Source organism: Triturus cristatus, chromosome 5_2 (assembly GCF_964204655.1).
Source record: "Triturus cristatus chromosome 5_2, aTriCri1.1, whole genome shotgun sequence".
Classification (NCBI taxonomy): Eukaryota; Metazoa; Chordata; class Amphibia; order Caudata; family Salamandridae; genus Triturus; species Triturus cristatus.
This window is the reverse complement of record NC_140588.1, coordinates 554,027,998-554,048,516: the sequence shown is the minus strand read 5'-3', so window position 1 is coordinate 554,048,516 and position 20,519 is coordinate 554,027,998. Positions and strand designations below refer to the sequence as shown.

General features: G+C 37.8%; 9 non-coding genes across 9 annotated transcripts; 3 read left to right on the top strand and 6 right to left on the bottom strand.

Annotated features, from left to right (window-relative positions):
* Positions 1–1,558: 1,558 nt before the first annotated feature.
* TRNAQ-UUG (transfer RNA glutamine (anticodon UUG)) lies at positions 1,559–1,630 on the bottom strand. The gene has a single exon. It is a non-coding gene; the product is annotated as a tRNA-Gln (tRNA).
* Positions 1,631–4,068: 2,438 nt separating this feature from the next.
* Positions 4,069–4,140, bottom strand: TRNAQ-UUG (transfer RNA glutamine (anticodon UUG)). Its single transcript has one exon. It is a non-coding gene; the product is annotated as a tRNA-Gln (tRNA).
* Positions 4,141–6,578: 2,438 nt separating this feature from the next.
* Positions 6,579–6,650, bottom strand: TRNAQ-UUG (transfer RNA glutamine (anticodon UUG)). The gene has a single exon. It is a non-coding gene; the product is annotated as a tRNA-Gln (tRNA).
* A 1,548-nt stretch (positions 6,651–8,198) lies between these two features.
* TRNAQ-CUG (transfer RNA glutamine (anticodon CUG)) lies at positions 8,199–8,270 on the top strand. The gene has a single exon. It is a non-coding gene; the product is annotated as a tRNA-Gln (tRNA).
* An 825-nt stretch (positions 8,271–9,095) lies between these two features.
* TRNAQ-UUG (transfer RNA glutamine (anticodon UUG)) lies at positions 9,096–9,167 on the bottom strand. Its single transcript has one exon. It is a non-coding gene; the product is annotated as a tRNA-Gln (tRNA).
* A 2,445-nt stretch (positions 9,168–11,612) lies between these two features.
* On the bottom strand, positions 11,613–11,684 carry TRNAQ-UUG (transfer RNA glutamine (anticodon UUG)). The gene has a single exon. It is a non-coding gene; the product is annotated as a tRNA-Gln (tRNA).
* A 1,548-nt stretch (positions 11,685–13,232) lies between these two features.
* TRNAQ-CUG (transfer RNA glutamine (anticodon CUG)) lies at positions 13,233–13,304 on the top strand. Its single transcript has one exon. It is a non-coding gene; the product is annotated as a tRNA-Gln (tRNA).
* Positions 13,305–14,129: 825 nt separating this feature from the next.
* Positions 14,130–14,201, bottom strand: TRNAQ-UUG (transfer RNA glutamine (anticodon UUG)). Its single transcript has one exon. It is a non-coding gene; the product is annotated as a tRNA-Gln (tRNA).
* A 1,548-nt stretch (positions 14,202–15,749) lies between these two features.
* On the top strand, positions 15,750–15,821 carry TRNAQ-CUG (transfer RNA glutamine (anticodon CUG)). The gene has a single exon. It is a non-coding gene; the product is annotated as a tRNA-Gln (tRNA).
* Positions 15,822–20,519: the final 4,698 nt, after the last annotated feature.

The following is a 20,519-nucleotide window of genomic DNA, read 5'->3' as shown; positions in this document are numbered from 1 at the left end:
TGAAGAAAACTTCTCATTCAAAATGTGCTATTTTCGCCTTATCAATAGCGGGAAAGCTTAAAAAAGTGAGGCTGTGAATCACCCGTCTGAAATGCGTTTGAGAAAATCAGGATATGATTTTATAATGGCTAACTACTTTGTGAAGAAATTTGATGTCAAAGTATTGTAAAGTTTGTATTGATGTAAGTTGTTCAAGCTGATGGACATTTTGAAAGCATTCAGTAATTGACTCTTTCAACCTACTGGTGTTGGATTTGAGCTATCAATGAACAAAGATGAAGAAATGGAAAAGCTCAAGAGTAATAAAAAAAGTCCCTCCAAGGTTTCAAATCGGATCATTGGATGCAAAGTCCAAATTGCCAACCATTGCTCTATCGAGCCACCCATGCAGGAGACAGAGACATTGCTTCAGTAGTCTGGAAATGTAGACTGTTTTATTATGCTACAGGCAAAGATGAACATTGTGATATAACTTTTATATTCAGATAAACATTTGAATATTTAACACTTTTATAGAGAATATAGCTGAAAAGAATCAAATCACATTAAATCTATATCCACTATGACCATTCAAATGAGATATCTTTTTATCAATATAAGAGAAGGACATCACTGATGCGCTCTCTTTTGTCTCAATGGAAAAGGCACTCTTGTGTGAGAGGGTTCCATGGTGTAATGGTTAGCACTCTGGACTCTGAATCCAGCGATCCGAGTTCAAATCTCCGTGGGACCTACTACAATTATGAGATTCACTGTTTAACTCATTTTTTAGAATTTGGTCTAGAAAAAACCTAATATCAATGTTTTATACTGATGCGTATGAACGCATAAGTATGTATAGATGCATACATAGCTTTATCCATCTAGATAGCTGTTAGACAATATGAACATATCAATTATTCATAAACATAAATATTGAAGCTGAACCTAGAAACTGTTCTTTCACATCCACATTGTAAACATGAGTTTATTTTCCTTTCTCATCTATATGGCCAGTAATGAGATAGTTCATTTTTGCTGATTTCTTAGCTGACAACATGCTGGACTTACACAGTGCATTTCATTGTGAATTTCTTTGAAAGTGAATTTCAGATTCACACCTTTGACATGTCTTTCAAAAGATTCAACTTTATTGGTTGTGGATTTACTGTTGAAAATCAGTGTGTAAAATCTTTGTACGTCTGAATTTCAAGATTATTATTCAAACTGCACATCTTCGGTCCCCGTAATACAAAGTTTGACTCCTCAAGTTTTGTTTTAATGAATGCTTTGCAATTAAAAAGTTCCTTGTTCCCCTTATCAATAACAGTAAGATTTTAAAAAGTAATGTCGTGCATCAAGCCCCTGTGATGAGTTTGAGAAACCAGAGTGAGTTTGTAAAATCTCTCATTATTTTGAGCCATTTAGTTTCCAGGTATTGTAAAAATTCTATTATTTGCTCACATCTAGTAAACTTTTAGAGTATAATCAATAAATTAATTTTTCACCCTACCGGTATTAGATATGTGATATTAATGAATACACTTGAAAGAAAATGATTTGGTCAAGAGTCATAAAATGGTCCCACCGAGATTTGAACTCGGATCATTGGATTCAAAGTCCAAAGTGCTAACCATTACACCATGGAACCTCCCATGTGAAAGGAGTGCAAACTGCTGCAGCAATGTGGAAATGTCAAAGTTTTTAATATTCTACTGTCAAAGAGAAACTGAATTGGATTGCTTTCCTATTCTGGTAAACTTTTGCATATTGAACTATGTTGGGGAAGGATGTTGCCCAAAAGACTCAAATAACGTTATAACTCTGTTGAACAGTGGTTTTTATGTGAGATAATATTTTTCAATGAAAGATAAGTTGCCCCCTGAGGCAAATCTCTTCTGTCAAAATGGAAAGCTCACCCTGGTACGGGAGGGTGGATGGTGTCGTGGTTAGCACTCTGGACTCTGAAAACAGGGATCTGAGTACAAATTTCAGTGGGACTTATCTGAACATTACAATTTTCTTTTCCATTCAGTTCTTAGAAGTTTTATTTGGAACAATATCACATTTACTTATAAACATGTAAAAATCAACCTGTACATATGTATCTCTGTATATATAGCTATATGTCTCTGAATATTTATAGGAACATATAAACATATAGATTATAAAAATAAATATAATTAGTGGAGGTGAAAATCATGAACAGTTGTTGCCTCTCAGCATTTGAAACATGAGTTTCTACTTCTTTCTCTTTTATATGTCCTGAAATTGAGATAGTCACTTTTTACTCATTATTGATCCAACAATACAGTTGATGTATACAAAGCATATCATATGATTTGTGAATAAAGTTCAAAAATGAGAATTTGATCAGTACCTGTCATGCCTCCGACCAAAAGCTTATATTTTACGATTGGAGATCAACTGTTGTAAATCAGCATGAAAAACATTTTCTTTTCACGATTTCCATACTAATATAAAACAACATTTTTACTAGCTGAATGAGATCATCATTTGGGTTCCTCTATGTTTGATTGAAGAAAACTTCTCATTCAAAATGTGCTATTTTCGCCTTATCAATAGCGGGAAAGCTTAAAAAAGTGAGGCTGTGAATCACCCGTCTGAAATGCGTTTGAGAAAATCAGGATATGATTTTATAATGGCTAACTACTTTGTGAAGAAATTTGATGTCAAAGTATTGTAAAGTTTGTATTGATGTAAGTTGTTCAAGCTGATGGACATTTTGAAAGCATTCAATAATTGACTCTTTCAACCTACTGGTGTTGGATTTGAGCTATCAATGAACAAAGATGAAGAAATGGAAAAGCTCAAGAGTAATAAAAAAAGTCCCTCCAAGGTTTCAAATCGGATCATTGGATGCAAAGTCCAAATTGCCAACCATTGCTCTATCGAGCCACCCATGCAGGAGACAGAGACATTGCTTCAGTAGTCTGGAAATGTAGACTGTTTTATTATGCTACAGGCAAAGATGAACATTGTGATATAACTTTTATATTCAGATAAACATTTGAATATTTAACACTTTTATAGAGAATATAGCTGAAAAGAATCAAATCACATTAAATCTCTATCCACTATGACCATTCAAATGAGATATCTTTTTATCAATATAAGAGAAGGACATCACTGATGCGCTCTCTTTTGTATCAATGGAAAAGACACTCTTGTGTGAGAGGGTTCCATGGTGTAATGGTTAGCACTCTGAATCCAGCGATCCGAGTTCAAATCTCAGTGGGACCTACTACAATTATGAGATTCACTGTTTAACTCATTTTTTAGAATTTGGTCTAGAAAAAACCTAATATCAATGTTTTATACTGATGCGTATGAACGCATAAGTATGTATAGATGCATACATAGCTTTATCCATCTAGATAGCTGTTAGACAATATGAACATATCAATTATTCATAAACATAAATATTGAAGCTGAACCTAGAAACTGTTCTTTCACATCCACATTGTAAACATGAGTTTATTTTCCTTTCTCATCTATATGGCCAGTAATGAGATAGTTCATTTTTGCTGATTTCTTAGCTGACAACATGCTGGACTTACACAGTGCATTTCATTGTGAATTTCTTTGAAAGTGAATTTCAGATTCACACCTTTGACATGTCTTTCAAAAGATTCAACTTTATTGGTTGTGGATTTACTGTTGAAAATCAGTGTGTAAAATCTTTGTACGTCTGAATTTCAAGATTATTATTCAAACTGCACATCTTCGGTCCCCGTAATACAAAGTTTAACTCCTCAAGTTTTGTTTTAATGAATGCTTTGCAATTAAAAAGTTCCTTGTTCCCCTTATCAATAACAGTAAGATTTTAAAAGGTAATGTCGTGCATCAAGCCCCTGTGATGAGTTTGAGAAACCAGAGTGAGTTTGTAAAATCTCTCATTATTTTGAGCCATTTAGTTTCCAGGTATTGTAAAAATTCTATTATTTGCTCACATCTAGTAAACTTTTAGAGTATAATCAATAAATTAATTTTTCACCCTACCGGTATTAGATATGTGATATTAATGAATACACTTGAAAGAAAATGATTTGGTCAAGAGTCATAAAATGGTCCCACCGAGATTTGAACTCGGATCATTGGATTCAAAGTCCAAAGTGCTAACCATTACACCATGGAACCTCCCATGTGAAAGGAGTGCAAACTGCTGCAGCAATGTGGAAATGTCAAAGTTTTTAATATTCTACTGTCAAAGAGAAACTGAATTGGATTGCTTTCCTATTCTGGTAAACTTTTGCATATTGAACTATGTTGGGGAAGGATGTTGCCCAAAAGACTCAAATAACGTTATAACTCTGTTGAACAGTGGTTTTTATGTGAGATAATATTTTTCAATGAAAGATAAGTTGCCCCCTGAGGCAAATCTCTTCTGTCAAAATGGAAAGCTCACCCTGGTACGGGAGGGTGGATGGTGTCGTGGTTAGCACTCTGGACTCTGAAAACAGGGATCTGAGTACAAATTTCAGTGGGACTTATCTGAACATTACAATTTTCTTTTCCATTCAGTTCTTAGAAGTTTTATTTGGAACAATATCACATTTACTTATAAACATGTAAAAATCAACCTGTACATATGTATCTCTGTATATATAGCTATATGTCTCTGAATATTTATAGGAACATATAAACATATAGATTATAAAAATAAATATAATTAGTGGAGGTGAAAATCATGAACAGTTGTTGCCTCTCAGCATTTGAAACATGAGTTTCTACTTCTTTCTCTTTTATATGTCCTGAAATTGAGATAGTCACTTTTTACTCATTATTGATCCAACAATACAGTTGATGTATACAAAGCATATCATATGATTTGTGAATAAAGTTCAAAAATGAGAATTTGATCAGTACCTGTCATGCCTCCGACCAAAAGCTTATATTTTACGATTGGAGATCAACTGTTGTAAATCAGCATGAAAAACATTTTCTTTTCACGATTTCCATACTAATATAAAACAACATTTTTACTAGCTGAATGAGATCATCATTTGGGTTCCTCTATGTTTGATTGAAGAAAACTTCTCATTCAAAATGTGCTATTTTCGCCTTATCAATAGCGGGAAAGCTTAAAAAAGTGAGGCTGTGAATCACCCGTCTGAAATGCGTTTGAGAAAATCAGGATATGATTTTATAATGGCTAACTACTTTGTGAAGAAATTTGATGTCAAAGTATTGTAAAGTTTGTATTGATGTAAGTTGTTCAAGCTGATGGACATTTTGAAAGCATTCAATAATTGACTCTTTCAACCTACTGGTGTTGGATTTGAGCTATCAATGAACAAAGATGAAGAAATGGAAAAGCTCAAGAGTAATAAAAAAAGTCCCTCCAAGGTTTCAAATCGGATCATTGGATGCAAAGTCCAAATTGCCAACCATTGCTCTATCGAGCCACCCATGCAGGAGACAGAGACATTGCTTCAGTAGTCTGGAAATGTAGACTGTTTTATTATGCTACAGGCAAAGATGAACATTGTGATATAACTTTTATATTCAGATAAACATTTGAATATTTAACACTTTTATAGAGAATATAGCTGAAAAGAATCAAATCACATTAAATCTCTATCCACTATGACCATTCAAATGAGATATCTTTTTATCAATATAAGAGAAGGACATCACTGATGCGCTCTCTTTTGTCTCAATGGAAAAGACACTCTTGTGTGAGAGGGTTCCATGGTGTAATGGTTAGCACTCTGAATCCAGCGATCCGAGTTCAAATCTCAGTGGGACCTACTACAATTATGAGATTCACTGTTTAACTCATTTTTTAGAATTTGGTCTAGAAAAAACCTAATATCAATGTTTTATACTGATGCGTATGAACGCATAAGTATGTATAGATGCATACATAGCTTTATCCATCTAGATAGCTGTTAGACAATATGAACATATCAATTATTCATAAACATAAATATTGAAGCTGAACCTAGAAACTGTTCTTTCACATCCACATTGTAAACATGAGTTTATTTTCCTTTCTCATCTATATGGCCAGTAATGAGATAGTTCATTTTTGCTGATTTCTTAGCTGACAACATGCTGGACTTACACAGTGCATTTCATTGTGAATTTCTTTGAAAGTGAATTTCAGATTCACACCTTTGACATGTCTTTCAAAAGATTCAACTTTATTGGTTGTGGATTTACTGTTGAAAATCAGTGTGTAAAATCTTTGTACGTCTGAATTTCAAGATTATTATTCAAACTGCACATCTTCGGTCCCCGTAATACAAAGTTTAACTCCTCAAGTTTTGTTTTAATGAATGCTTTGCAATTAAAAAGTTCCTTGTTCCCCTTATCAATAACAGTAAGATTTTAAAAGGTAATGTCGTGCATCAAGCCCCTGTGATGAGTTTGAGAAACCAGAGTGAGTTTGTAAAATCTCTCATTATTTTGAGCCATTTAGTTTCCAGGTATTGTAAAAATTCTATTATTTGCTCACATCTAGTAAACTTTTAGAGTATAATCAATAAATTAATTTTTCACCCTACCGGTATTAGATATGTGATATTAATGAATACACTTGAAAGAAAATGATTTGGTCAAGAGTCATAAAATGGTCCCACCGAGATTTGAACTCGGATCATTGGATTCAAAGTCCAAAGTGCTAACCATTACACCATGGAACCTCCCATGTGAAAGGAGTGCAAACTGCTGCAGCAATGTGGAAATGTCAAAGTTTTTAATATTCTACTGTCAAAGAGAAACTGAATTGGATTGCTTTCCTATTCTGGTAAACTTTTGCATATTGAACTATGTTGGGGAAGGATGTTGCCCAAAAGACTCAAATAACGTTATAACTCTGTTGAACAGTGGTTTTTATGTGAGATAATATTTTTCAATGAAAGATAAGTTGCCCCCTGAGGCAAATCTCTTCTGTCAAAATGGAAAGCTCACCCTGGTACGGGAGGGTGGATGGTGTCGTGGTTAGCACTCTGGACTCTGAAAACAGGGATCTGAGTACAAATTTCAGTGGGACTTATCTGAACATTACAATTTTCTTTTCCATTCAGTTCTTAGAAGTTTTATTTGGAACAATATCACATTTACTTATAAACATGTAAAAATCAACCTGTACATATGTATCTCTGTATATATAGCTATATGTCTCTGTATATTTATAGGAACATATAAACATATAGATTATAAAAATAAATATAATTAGTGGAGGTGAAAATCATGAACAGTTGTTGCCTCTCAGCATTTGAAACATGAGTTTCTACTTCTTTCTCTTTTATATGTCCTGAAATTGAGATAGTCACTTTTTACTCATTATTGATCCAACAATACAGTTGATGTATACAAAGCATATCATATGATTTGTGAATAAAGTTCAAAAATGAGAATTTGATCAGTACCTGTCATGCCTCCGACCAAAAGCTTATATTTTACGATTGGAGATCAACTGTTGTAAATCAGCATGAAAAACATTTTCTTTTCACGATTTCCATACTAATATAAAACAACATTTTTACTAGCTGAATGAGATCATCATTTGGGTTCCTCTATGTTTGATTGAAGAAAACTTCTCATTCAAAATGTGCTATTTTCGCCTTATCAATAGCGGGAAAGCTTAAAAAAGTGAGGCTGTGAATCACCCGTCTGAAATGCGTTTGAGAAAATCAGGATATGATTTTATAATGGCTAACTACTTTGTGAAGAAATTTGATGTCAAAGTATTGTAAAGTTTGTATTGATGTAAGTTGTTCAAGCTGATGGACATTTTGAAAGCATTCAATAATTGACTCTTTCAACCTACTGGTGTTGGATTTGAGCTATCAATGAACAAAGATGAAGAAATGGAAAAGCTCAAGAGTAATAAAAAAAGTCCCTCCAAGGTTTCAAATCGGATCATTGGATGCAAAGTCCAAATTGCCAACCATTGCTCTATCGAGCCACCCATGCAGGAGACAGAGACATTGCTTCAGTAGTCTGGAAATGTAGACTGTTTTATTATGCTACAGGCAAAGATGAACATTGTGATATAACTTTTATATTCAGATAAACATTTGAATATTTAACACTTTTATAGAGAATATAGCTGAAAAGAATCAAATCACATTAAATCTATATCCACTATGACCATTCAAATGAGATATCTTTTTATCAATATAAGAGAAGGACATCACTGATGCGCTCTCTTTTGTCTCAATGGAAAAGGCACTCTTGTGTGAGAGGGTTCCATGGTGTAATGGTTAGCACTCTGGACTCTGAATCCAGCGATCCGAGTTCAAATCTCGGTGGGACCTACTACAATTATGAGATTCACTGTTTAACTCATTTTTTAGAATTTGGTCTAGAAAAAACCTAATATCAATGTTTTATACTGATGCGTATGAACGCATAAGTATGTATAGATGCATACATAGCTTTATCCATCTAGATAGCTGTTAGACAATATGAACATATCAATTATTCATAAACATAAATATTGAAGCTGAACCTAGAAACTGTTCTTTCACATCCACATTGTAAACATGAGTTTATTTTCCTTTCTCATCTATATGGCCAGTAATGAGATAGTTCATTTTTGCTGATTTCTTAGCTGACAACATGCTGGACTTACACAGTGCATTTCATTGTGAATTTCTTTGAAAGTGAATTTCAGATTCACACCTTTGACATGTCTTTCAAAAGATTCAACTTTATTGGTTGTGGATTTACTGTTGAAAATCAGTGTGTAAAATCTTTGTACGTCTGAATTTCAAGATTATTATTCAAACTGCACATCTTCGGTCCCCGTAATACAAAGTTTGACTCCTCAAGTTTTGTTTTAATGAATGCTTTGCAATTAAAAAGTTCCTTGTTCCCCTTATCAATAACAGTAAGATTTTAAAAAGTAATGTCGTGCATCAAGCCCCTGTGATGAGTTTGAGAAACCAGAGTGAGTTTGTAAAATCTCTCATTATTTTGAGCCATTTAGTTTCCAGGTATTGTAAAAATTCTATTATTTGCTCACATCTAGTAAACTTTTAGAGTATAATCAATAAATTAATTTTTCACCCTACCGGTATTAGATATGTGATATTAATGAATACACTTGAAAGAAAATGATTTGGTCAAGAGTCATAAAATGGTCCCACCGAGATTTGAACTCGGATCATTGGATTCAAAGTCCAAAGTGCTAACCATTACACCATGGAACCTCCCATGTGAAAGGAGTGCAAACTGCTGCAGCAATGTGGAAATGTCAAAGTTTTTAATATTCTACTGTCAAAGAGAAACTGAATTGGATTGCTTTCCTATTCTGGTAAACTTTTGCATATTGAACTATGTTGGGGAAGGATGTTGCCCAAAAGACTCAAATAACGTTATAACTCTGTTGAACAGTGGTTTTTATGTGAGATAATATTTTTCAATGAAAGATAAGTTGCCCCCTGAGGCAAATCTCTTCTGTCAAAATGGAAAGCTCACCCTGGTACGGGAGGGTGGATGGTGTCGTGGTTAGCACTCTGGACTCTGAAAACAGGGATCTGAGTACAAATTTCAGTGGGACTTATCTGAACATTACAATTTTCTTTTCCATTCAGTTCTTAGAAGTTTTATTTGGAACAATATCACATTTACTTATAAACATGTAAAAATCAACCTGTACATATGTATCTCTGTATATATAGCTATATGTCTCTGTATATTTATAGGAACATATAAACATATAGATTATAAAAATAAATATAATTAGTGGAGGTGAAAATCATGAACAGTTGTTGCCTCTCAGCATTTGAAACATGAGTTTCTACTTCTTTCTCTTTTATATGTCCTGAAATTGAGATAGTCACTTTTTACTCATTATTGATCCAACAATACAGTTGATGTATACAAAGCATATCATATGATTTGTGAATAAAGTTCAAAAATGAGAATTTGATCAGTACCTGTCATGCCTCCGACCAAAAGCTTATATTTTACGATTGGAGATCAACTGTTGTAAATCAGCATGAAAAACATTTTCTTTTCACGATTTCCATACTAATATAAAACAACATTTTTACTAGCTGAATGAGATCATCATTTGGGTTCCTCTATGTTTGATTGAAGAAAACTTCTCATTCAAAATGTGCTATTTTCGCCTTATCAATAGCGGGAAAGCTTAAAAAAGTGAGGCTGTGAATCACCCGTCTGAAATGCGTTTGAGAAAATCAGGATATGATTTTATAATGGCTAACTACTTTGTGAAGAAATTTGATGTCAAAGTATTGTAAAGTTTGTATTGATGTAAGTTGTTCAAGCTGATGGACATTTTGAAAGCATTCAATAATTGACTCTTTCAACCTACTGGTGTTGGATTTGAGCTATCAATGAACAAAGATGAAGAAATGGAAAAGCTCAAGAGTAATAAAAAAAGTCCCTCCAAGGTTTCAAATCGGATCATTGGATGCAAAGTCCAAATTGCCAACCATTGCTCTATCGAGCCACCCATGCAGGAGACAGAGACATTGCTTCAGTAGTCTGGAAATGTAGACTGTTTTATTATGCTACAGGCAAAGATGAACATTGTGATATAACTTTTATATTCAGATAAACATTTGAATATTTAACACTTTTATAGAGAATATAGCTGAAAAGAATCAAATCACATTAAATCTCTATCCACTATGACCATTCAAATGAGATATCTTTTTATCAATATAAGAGAAGGACATCACTGATGCGCTCTCTTTTGTCTCAATGGAAAAGGCACTCTTGTGTGAGAGGGTTCCATGGTGTAATGGTTAGCACTCTGGACTCTGAATCCAGCGATCCGAGTTCAAATCTCAGTGGGACCTACTACAATTATGAGATTCACTGTTTAACTCATTTTTTAGAATTTGGTCTAGAAAAAACCTAATATCAATGTTTTATACTGATGCGTATGAACGCATAAGTATGTATAGATGCATACATAGCTTTATCCATCTAGATAGCTGTTAGACAATATGAACATATCAATTATTCATAAACATAAATATTGAAGCTGAACCTAGAAACTGTTCTTTCACATCCACATTGTAAACATGAGTTTATTTTCCTTTCTCATCTATATGGCCAGTAATGAGATAGTTCATTTTTGCTGATTTCTCAGCTGACAACATGCTGGACTTACACAGTGCATTTCATTGTGAATTTCTTTGAAAGTGAATTTCAGATTCACACCTTTGACATGTCTTTCAAAAGATTCAACTTTATTGGTTGTGGATTTACTGTTGAAAATCAGTGTGTAAAATCTTTGTACGTCTGAATTTCAAGATTATTATTCAAACTGCACATCTTCGGTCCCCGTAATACAAAGTTTGACTCCTCAAGTTTTGTTTTAATGAATGCTTTGCAATTAAAAAGTTCCTTGTTCCCCTTATCAATAACAGTAAGATTTTAAAAAGTAATGTCGTGCATCAAGCCCCTGTGATGAGTTTGAGAAACCAGAGTGAGTTTGTAAAATCTCTCATTATTTTGAGCCATTTAGTTTCCAGGTATTGTAAAAATTCTATTATTTGCTCACATCTAGTAAACTTTTAGAGTATAATCAATAAATTAATTTTTCACCCTACCGGTATTAGATATGTGATATTAATGAATACACTTGAAAGAAAATGATTTGGTCAAGAGTCATAAAATGGTCCCACCGAGATTTGAACTCGGATCATTGGATTCAAAGTCCAAAGTGCTAACCATTACACCATGGAACCTCCCATGTGAAAGGAGTGCAAACTGCTGCAGCAATGTGGAAATGTCAAAGTTTTTAATATTCTACTGTCAAAGAGAAACTGAATTGGATTGCTTTCCTATTCTGGTAAACTTTTGCATATTGAACTATGTTGGGGAAGGATGTTGCCCAAAAGACTCAAATAACGTTATAACTCTGTTGAACAGTGGTTTTTATGTGAGATAATATTTTTCAATGAAAGATAAGTTGCCCCCTGAGGCAAATCTCTTCTGTCAAAATGGAAAGCTCACCCTGGTACGGGAGGGTGGATGGTGTCGTGGTTAGCACTCTGGACTCTGAAAACAGGGATCTGAGTACAAATTTCAGTGGGACTTATCTGAACATTACAATTTTCTTTTCCATTCAGTTCTTAGAAGTTTTATTTGGAACAATATCACATTTACTTATAAACATGTAAAAATCAACCTGTACATATGTATCTCTGTATATATAGCTATATGTCTCTGTATATTTATAGGAACATATAAACATATAGATTATAAAAATAAATATAATTAGTGGAGGTGAAAATCATGAACAGTTGTTGCCTCTCAGCATTTGAAACATGAGTTTCTACTTCTTTCTCTTTTATATGTCCTGAAATTGAGATAGTCACTTTTTACTCATTATTGATCCAACAATACAGTTGATGTATACAAAGCATATCATATGATTTGTGAATAAAGTTCAAAAATGAGAATTTGATCAGTACCTGTCATGCCTCCGACCAAAAGCTTAAATTTTACGATTGGAGATCAACTGTTGTAAATCAGCATGAAAAACATTTTCTTTTCACGATTTCCATACTAATATAAAACAACATTTTTACTAGCTGAATGAGATCATCATTTGGGTTCCTCTATGTTTGATTGAAGAAAACTTCTCATTCAAAATGTGCTATTTTCGCCTTATCAATAGCGGGAAAGCTTAAAAAAGTGAGGCTGTGAATCACCCGTCTGAAATGCGTTTGAGAAAATCAGGATATGATTTTATAATGGCTAACTACTTTGTGAAGAAATTTGATGTCAAAGTATTGTAAAGTTTGTATTGATGTAAGTTGTTCAAGCTGATGGACATTTTGAAAGCATTCAATAATTGACTCTTTCAACCTACTGGTGTTGGATTTGAGCTATCAATGAACAAAGATGAAGAAATGGAAAAGCTCAAGAGTAATAAAAAAAGTCCCTCCAAGGTTTCAAATCGGATCATTGGATGCAAAGTCCAAATTGCCAACCATTGCTCTATCGAGCCACCCATGCAGGAGACAGAGACATTGCTTCAGTAGTCTGGAAATGTAGACTGTTTTATTATGCTACAGGCAAAGATGAACATTGTGATATAACTTTTATATTCAGATAAACATTTGAATATTTAACACTTTTATAGAGAATATAGCTGAAAAGAATCAAATCACATTAAATCTATATCCACTATGACCATTCAAATGAGATATCTTTTTATCAATATAAGAGAAGGACATCACTGATGCGCTCTCTTTTGTCTCAATGGAAAAGGCACTCTTGTGTGAGAGGGTTCCATGGTGTAATGGTTAGCACTCTGGACTCTGAATCCAGCGATCCGAGTTCAAATCTCGGTGGGACCTACTACAATTATGAGATTCACTGTTTAACTCATTTTTTAGAATTTGGTCTAGAAAAAACCTAATATCAATGTTTTATACTGATGCGTATGAACGCATAAGTATGTATAGATGCATACATAGCTTTATCCATCTAGATAGCTGTTAGACAATATGAACATATCAATTATTCATAAACATAAATATTGAAGCTGAACCTAGAAACTGTTCTTTCACATCCACATTGTAAACATGAGTTTATTTTCCTTTCTCATCTATATGGCCAGTAATGAGATAGTTCATTTTTGCTGATTTCTTAGCTGACAACATGCTGGACTTACACAGTGCATTTCATTGTGAATTTCTTTGAAAGTGAATTTCAGATTCACACCTTTGACATGTCTTTCAAAAGATTCAACTTTATTGGTTGTGGATTTACTGTTGAAAATCAGTGTGTAAAATCTTTGTACGTCTGAATTTCAAGATTATTATTCAAACTGCACATCTTCGGTCCCCGTAATACAAAGTTTGACTCCTCAAGTTTTGTTTTAATGAATGCTTTGCAATTAAAAAGTTCCTTGTTCCCCTTATCAATAACAGTAAGATTTTAAAAAGTAATGTCGTGCATCAAGCCCCTGTGATGAGTTTGAGAAACCAGAGTGAGTTTGTAAAATCTCTCATTATTTTGAGCCATTTAGTTTCCAGGTATTGTAAAAATTCTATTATTTGCTCACATCTAGTAAACTTTTAGAGTATAATCAATAAATTAATTTTTCACCCTACCGGTATTAGATATGTGATATTAATGAATGCACTTGAAAGAAAATGATTTGGTCAAGAGTCATAAAATGGTCCCACCGAGATTTGAACTCGGATCATTGGATTCAAAGTCCAAAGTGCTAACCATTACACCATGGAACCTCCCATGTGAAAGGAGTGCAAACTGCTGCAGCAATGTGGAAATGTCAAAGTTTTTAATATTCTACTGTCAAAGAGAAACTGAATTGGATTGCTTTCCTATTCTGGTAAACTTTTGCATATTGAACTATGTTGGGGAAGGATGTTGCCCAAAAGACTCAAATAACGTTATAACTCTGTTGAACAGTGGTTTTTATGTGAGATAATATTTTTCAATGAAAGATAAGTTGCCCCCTGAGGCAAATCTCTTCTGTCAAAATGGAAAGCTCACCCTGGTACGGGAGGGTGGATGGTGTCGTGGTTAGCACTCTGGACTCTGAAAACAGGGATCTGAGTACAAATTTCAGTGGGACTTATCTGAACATTACAATTTTCTTTTCCATTCAGTTCTTAGAAGTTTTATTTGGAACAATATCACATTTACTTATAAACATGTAAAAATCAACCTGTACATATGTATCTCTGTATATATAGCTATATGTCTCTGTATATTTATAGGAACATATAAACATATAGATTATAAAAATAAATATAATTAGTGGAGGTGAAAATCATGAACAGTTGTTGCCTCTCAGCATTTGAAACATGAGTTTCTACTTCTTTCTCTTTTATATGTCCTGAAATTGAGATAGTCACTTTTTACTCATTATTGATCCAACAATACAGTTGATGTATACAAAGCATATCATATGATTTGTGAATAAAGTTCAAAAATGAGAATTTGATCAGTACCTGTCATGCCTCCGACCAAAAGCTTATATTTTACGATTGGAGATCAACTGTTGTAAATCAGCATGAAAAACATTTTCTTTTCACGATTTCCATACTAATATAAAACAACATTTTTACTAGCTGAATGAGATCATCATTTGGGTTCCTCTATGTTTGATTGAAGAAAACTTCTCATTCAAAATGTGCTATTTTCGCCTTATCAATAGCGGGAAAGCTTAAAAAAGTGAGGCTGTGAATCACCCGTCTGAAATGCGTTTGAGAAAATCAGGATATGATTTTATAATGGCTAACTACTTTGTGAAGAAATTTGATGTCAAAGTATTGTAAAGTTTGTATTGATGTAAGTTGTTCAAGCTGATGGACATTTTGAAAGCATTCAATAATTGACTCTTTCAACCTACTGGTGTTGGATTTGAGCTATCAATGAACAAAGATGAAGAAATGGAAAAGCTCAAGAGTAATAAAAAAAGTCCCTCCAAGGTTTCAAATCGGATCATTGGATGCAAAGTCCAAATTGCCAACCATTGCTCTATCGAGCCACCCATGCAGGAGACAGAGACATTGCTTCAGTAGTCTGGAAATGTAGACTGTTTTATTATGCTACAGGCAAAGATGAACATTGTGATATAACTTTTATATTCAGATAAACATTTGAATATTTAACACTTTTATAGAGAATATAGCTGAAAAGAATCAAATCACATTAAATCTATATCCACTATGACCATTCAAATGAGATATCTTTTTATCAATATAAGAGAAGGACATCACTGATGCGCTCTCTTTTGTCTCAATGGAAAAGGCACTCTTGTGTGAGAGGGTTCCATGGTGTAATGGTTAGCACTCTGGACTCTGAATCCAGCGATCCGAGTTCAAATCTCGGTGGGACCTACTACAATTATGAGATTCACTGTTTAACTCATTTTTTAGAATTTGGTCTAGAAAAAACCTAATATCAATGTTTTATACTGATGCGTATGAACGCATAAGTATGTATAGATGCATACATAGCTTTATCCATCTAGATAGCTGTTAGACAATATGAACATATCAATTATTCATAAACATAAATATTGAAGCTGAACCTAGAAACTGTTCTTTCACATCCACATTGTAAACATGAGTTTATTTTCCTTTCTCATCTATATGGCCAGTAATGAGATAGTTCATTTTTGCTGATTTCTTAGCTGACGACATGCTGGACTTACACAGTGCATTTCATTGTGAATTTCTTTGAAAGTGAATTTCAGATTCACACCTTTGACATGTCTTTCAAAAGATTCAACTTTATTGGTTGTGGATTTACTGTTGAAAATCAGTGTGTAAAATCTTTGTACGTCTGAATTTCAAGATTATTATTCAAACTGCACATCTTCGGTCCCCGTAATACAAAGTTTGACTCCTCAAGTTTTGTTTTAATGAATGCTTTGCAATTAAAAAGTTCCTTGTTCCCCTTATCAATAACAGTAAGATTTTAAAAAGTAATGTCGTGCATCAAGCCCCTGTGATGAGTTTGAGAAACCAGAGTGAGTTTGTAAAATCTCTCATTATTTTGAGCCATTTAGTTTCCAGGTATTGTAAAAATTCTATTATTTGCTCACATCTAGTAAACTTTTAGAGTATAATCAATAAATTAATTTTTCACCCTACCGGTGTTAGAGTCGGGGATCTCTGGTTGGCGCAAGGTTGCCCTTGTGTCAAGCAGGAACCCTCTCCTCCACGTCAGGGCGCAGGATAACCCCTCGCGAATGACCCTTGCTCACCCTCTAGGTGCGTGGCGTGAGCAGCCAAGGCGATTCCTCAGGCGTTGTTGGTTAGGCACTTACAATCGTACACACAGTAAATACATCAATCCCCCCAGAAACGGACACCAGACTTGGATATATATAAAAATACGATTCTTTATGTCAAAATAAGGTATATATATCTCAACAGACTTATCACAAGACCAATAACGTTTTCGCTAGGCCACCAGGTTATACAGCAGGCAAATGATCTTGTTTGTAGCTTCAAATGGATGGTTCGTAGTCTCTTTACTTGTAGTTCCAGTACTCACAGAGATCGGTTCCTGCGAACGGGGAAATAAGGCGTTGCGGGCCCCGAGCCCGATACTGGAACTTCCTTAGTGATGTGGAGAGTCGGCACAGGTCGGTGCGACTCTCGGCTTGGGAAGTGTTCTTGGGTCCTCAATCAGCAGGTGTGGGCACGTAGGCAGGCGCGGCCAGCGACCCTTTAGCACGGCGGTGCAGGAGGGTCTCCACAGCGGAGGCGGCGCGGCCTGAGATGTCCGGGGATAGCGAAGCGGGGTCGCAGGGCACGGTCAGTGCAGCTGGATGACCCGGCGTAGATCACAGTCGTCGGACGGCTTCCGGCGGGAGGGGTGATAGCGCGGTCAGCGCGCTCCAGTAGCAGGCGGTGACAGGGATGCAGGCGGCCTGGCCCGGGGACAGAGAGCGGCTCGGGACGGAGCGGGGCTCTCACGGGTTTGAGGCAGGCGAGCTTCTGAGTGTCACGGCCCTAGGAGGGGCGATGAGGGGCGCAGTCTCTTTTCCAGCGGGATGCACACACGGCTCGAATTGGAGGACGAGCAAGAAGCACAAAGAACCCACTGTTCCTGGGGTTCAGTTCAGGGGGCAAGCTCAGATCAAGCCCTTGGAGAGTGTTCAAGCACAAAGTAGCAAAGTCTTTTCAGTAAGTCTCTTCCTCTCCTCTCTCAGCAAGGCAAGCAGCAGGCCAGCTCCTCCGGCGTCTTCTTCTCCTTCTAGTCGGGCAGAGGTTCTTTGTGGTAAACAGGATTCTGATTTCTGAGGAGCCAGGCTCCTACTTTTATACACCAATTCTTTTGTTCTTTAGCGCCAGGGGGCCTAGGCCTGGCTCAGTCCAGTTCTGGAGCACTTTGTTATGGTGACTCTGCTCTTTCCTTTCAGCAGCAGGGCAGAGACATCAGCCGCCCCACAGGGGGTGGCGCCGGCTTTGTGGTGGCAGAGCACAGGTCTATTCAAGAGTCAAGGTGTACTCCTCCCACCCATCCAGGTGTAATCTCTCTACCCACCACCTGGCAGCCAACCTGTCTCTGGGGATCCCCCCACCCTGCTCCTTACTGTTGCCAGGCAGAACACATACACACAGCAGAGGCGGACTGAGATGGTCAGGTCAGTAAATACTAACTTTCTAAAAGTAGTATTTACAAACCCAGGATATTAAAATAAACTTGACTACAAGAAGTATTTTATCATCCTGAGTTCAGGCATACTAAACTTGACACTTCTACCATGCTCTCTGAGTCCACTGGGGTCACAGCGTTGGCGGGATCCCGGCAGCCCATTCTGGCCTATGGAGAGCAGGTAGCCTTCAATAGTGAAAAATGACAAGGGCTGTAATTCACTACTAAGACATGCCACACACACCAGGGCATGTCTTACCTTATGCCTACAATGCACCCTGCCCTTGGGCCTACCAGAGGGGTGGCTAATATGTAGGTAAGGGAAGGTTTAGGGACTGGCAAGTGGGGGCACTTGCGCAGTCAGCGCGACGGTCCGGGACCGCGCACAGGGTCTGCGGTGGCAGACCCTAGACACACTTTACAAGGCCGCTTCCGTGGGTGGCGCAACCAGCGCTGCAAGCCCACCAGCAGCATTGGCATTCACAAGCCCTGGCACCCCTGGTGCACTTTACTGGGGACTGACAGTGAATCCAATAAACCAATCAGGAACATCAATTACAGGTACACTTTACCTAGGGAGCACTTGCACTGCGGCACGGATTAGCCGTGGCGCAGTGCCCTGAGCGGACAACACCAGCAAAACAGTCGAGGCACACCATCAAAAAGTGGAAGGGAAACTCACGCCAAGGTGCCAGGTCTAACACGTGTCCCCTCCAGCTGAAATGTGGGGAGAACTACCCTTGCCCAGGGGGTTCCTCGTCACTAAGGCGGAAATACCTGGACAGACCGTCAGCGTTGGCGTGATCTGTACCAGGACGGTGTTCCACCGTAAAGTCCATACCCTGTAGGGAGATGGACCACCTCAACAGCTTCGGGTTTTCACCCCTCATTTGCATCAACCATCTGAGGGGCCTGTGGTCCGTCTGAACCCGGAAGTGAGACCCAAACAAGTAGGGTCTTAGCTTCTTCAGCGCCCAGACCACAGCAAACGCTTCTCGCTCAATTGCACTCCACCTACTTTCCCGTGGAAGTAACCTCCTACTGATGAAGGCTACGGGTTGGTCCCAGCCCTCCTCAGTCATCTGTGAGAGAACAGCCCCTACACCATGCTCTGAAGCGTCTGTCTGGACTAGGAATTCCTTGGAGAAGTCAGGGGCCAAGAGCACGGGCGCCGTGCACATGGCAGTCTTCAGGGTGTCGAAAGCTTTCTGACAGGTGTCAGTCCAAATCACGTTCCTGGGCTGCTTCTTCGAAGTCAGCTCTGTCAAGGGGGCAACGATCGTTCCATAGCCCTTGACAAACCTCCTGTAGTACCCAGTGAGCCCCAGGAAGGCCCTCACTGCGGTCTGCGTCTTGGGGGGTTCCCAAGCCAGGATGGTCTCAATTTTGGGTTGCAAGGGTGCCACCTTGCCACTCCCCACTTGGTGTCCCAAGTACACCACGGAACCCTGCCCGATCTGGCACTTGCTTGCCTTGATCGTGAGGCCTGCTCGGCGCAGCGCCATCAACACTTCCCAGAGGTGGCGCAGGTGTTCAGGCCAGGTGGCACTGAACACTGCGATGTCATCCAGGTAGGCGGCACTGAACGCATCCAGCCCAACCAGTACCTGGTTGACCAACCTCTGAAAGGTGGCAGGGGCATTCTTCATCCCAAATGGCATGACTCGGAACTGGAAGTGCCCATCTGGTGTAGAGAATGCTGACCTCTCTTTGGCCCCATCGGTCAAGGCGATCTGCCAGTACCCAGACGTTAAATCAAACGTACTGAGGAACCGGGCAGCCCCCAGCCGATCTATGAGCTCATCAGCTCTGGGGATGGGGTGCGCGTCAGTCTTCGTGACTGAATTGAGTCCTCTGTAGTCCACACAGAACCGGAGTTCAGGTGTGGCTCCCGGCGCAGCAGCCTTTGGGACCAAGACCACGGGGCTGGACCAAGGACTGCTGGAGGACTCAATCACCCCTAGCGCAAGCATTTTGGAGACCTCCTCCTTAATGCAAGCTCTGACCCTGTCAGTTACCCTGTAAGCCTTGTGCTTCACAGGTAAGCTGTCTCCTGTGTCCACATCATGGACGCACCAATCTGTGACACCAGGAACCAGGGAGAATCGGTCGGAAAATTGTCCCAGCAAGTGGCGGCAGTCTTCCTGTTGTTCGGGCGTCAGGGTGGGTGAGAGGTTAACTCCATCCACTGACCCATCTTTCTCAGAGGCCACTAAGAGGTCAGGAAGAGGCTCGGTCTCCTCTTCCATTCCATCATCAGTGGCCAGCAGCATGCCCACTTCGGTCCTCTCTAAGTGGGGCTTAAGGCGGTTAACATGTAGGACCCTTAAAGGGTTCCTGGGAGTCTGCATGTCCACCAAGTAGGTGATAGGACTTTTGCGCTCCACAACCTCAAATGGACCTGTCCACTTATCCTGAAGTGCACA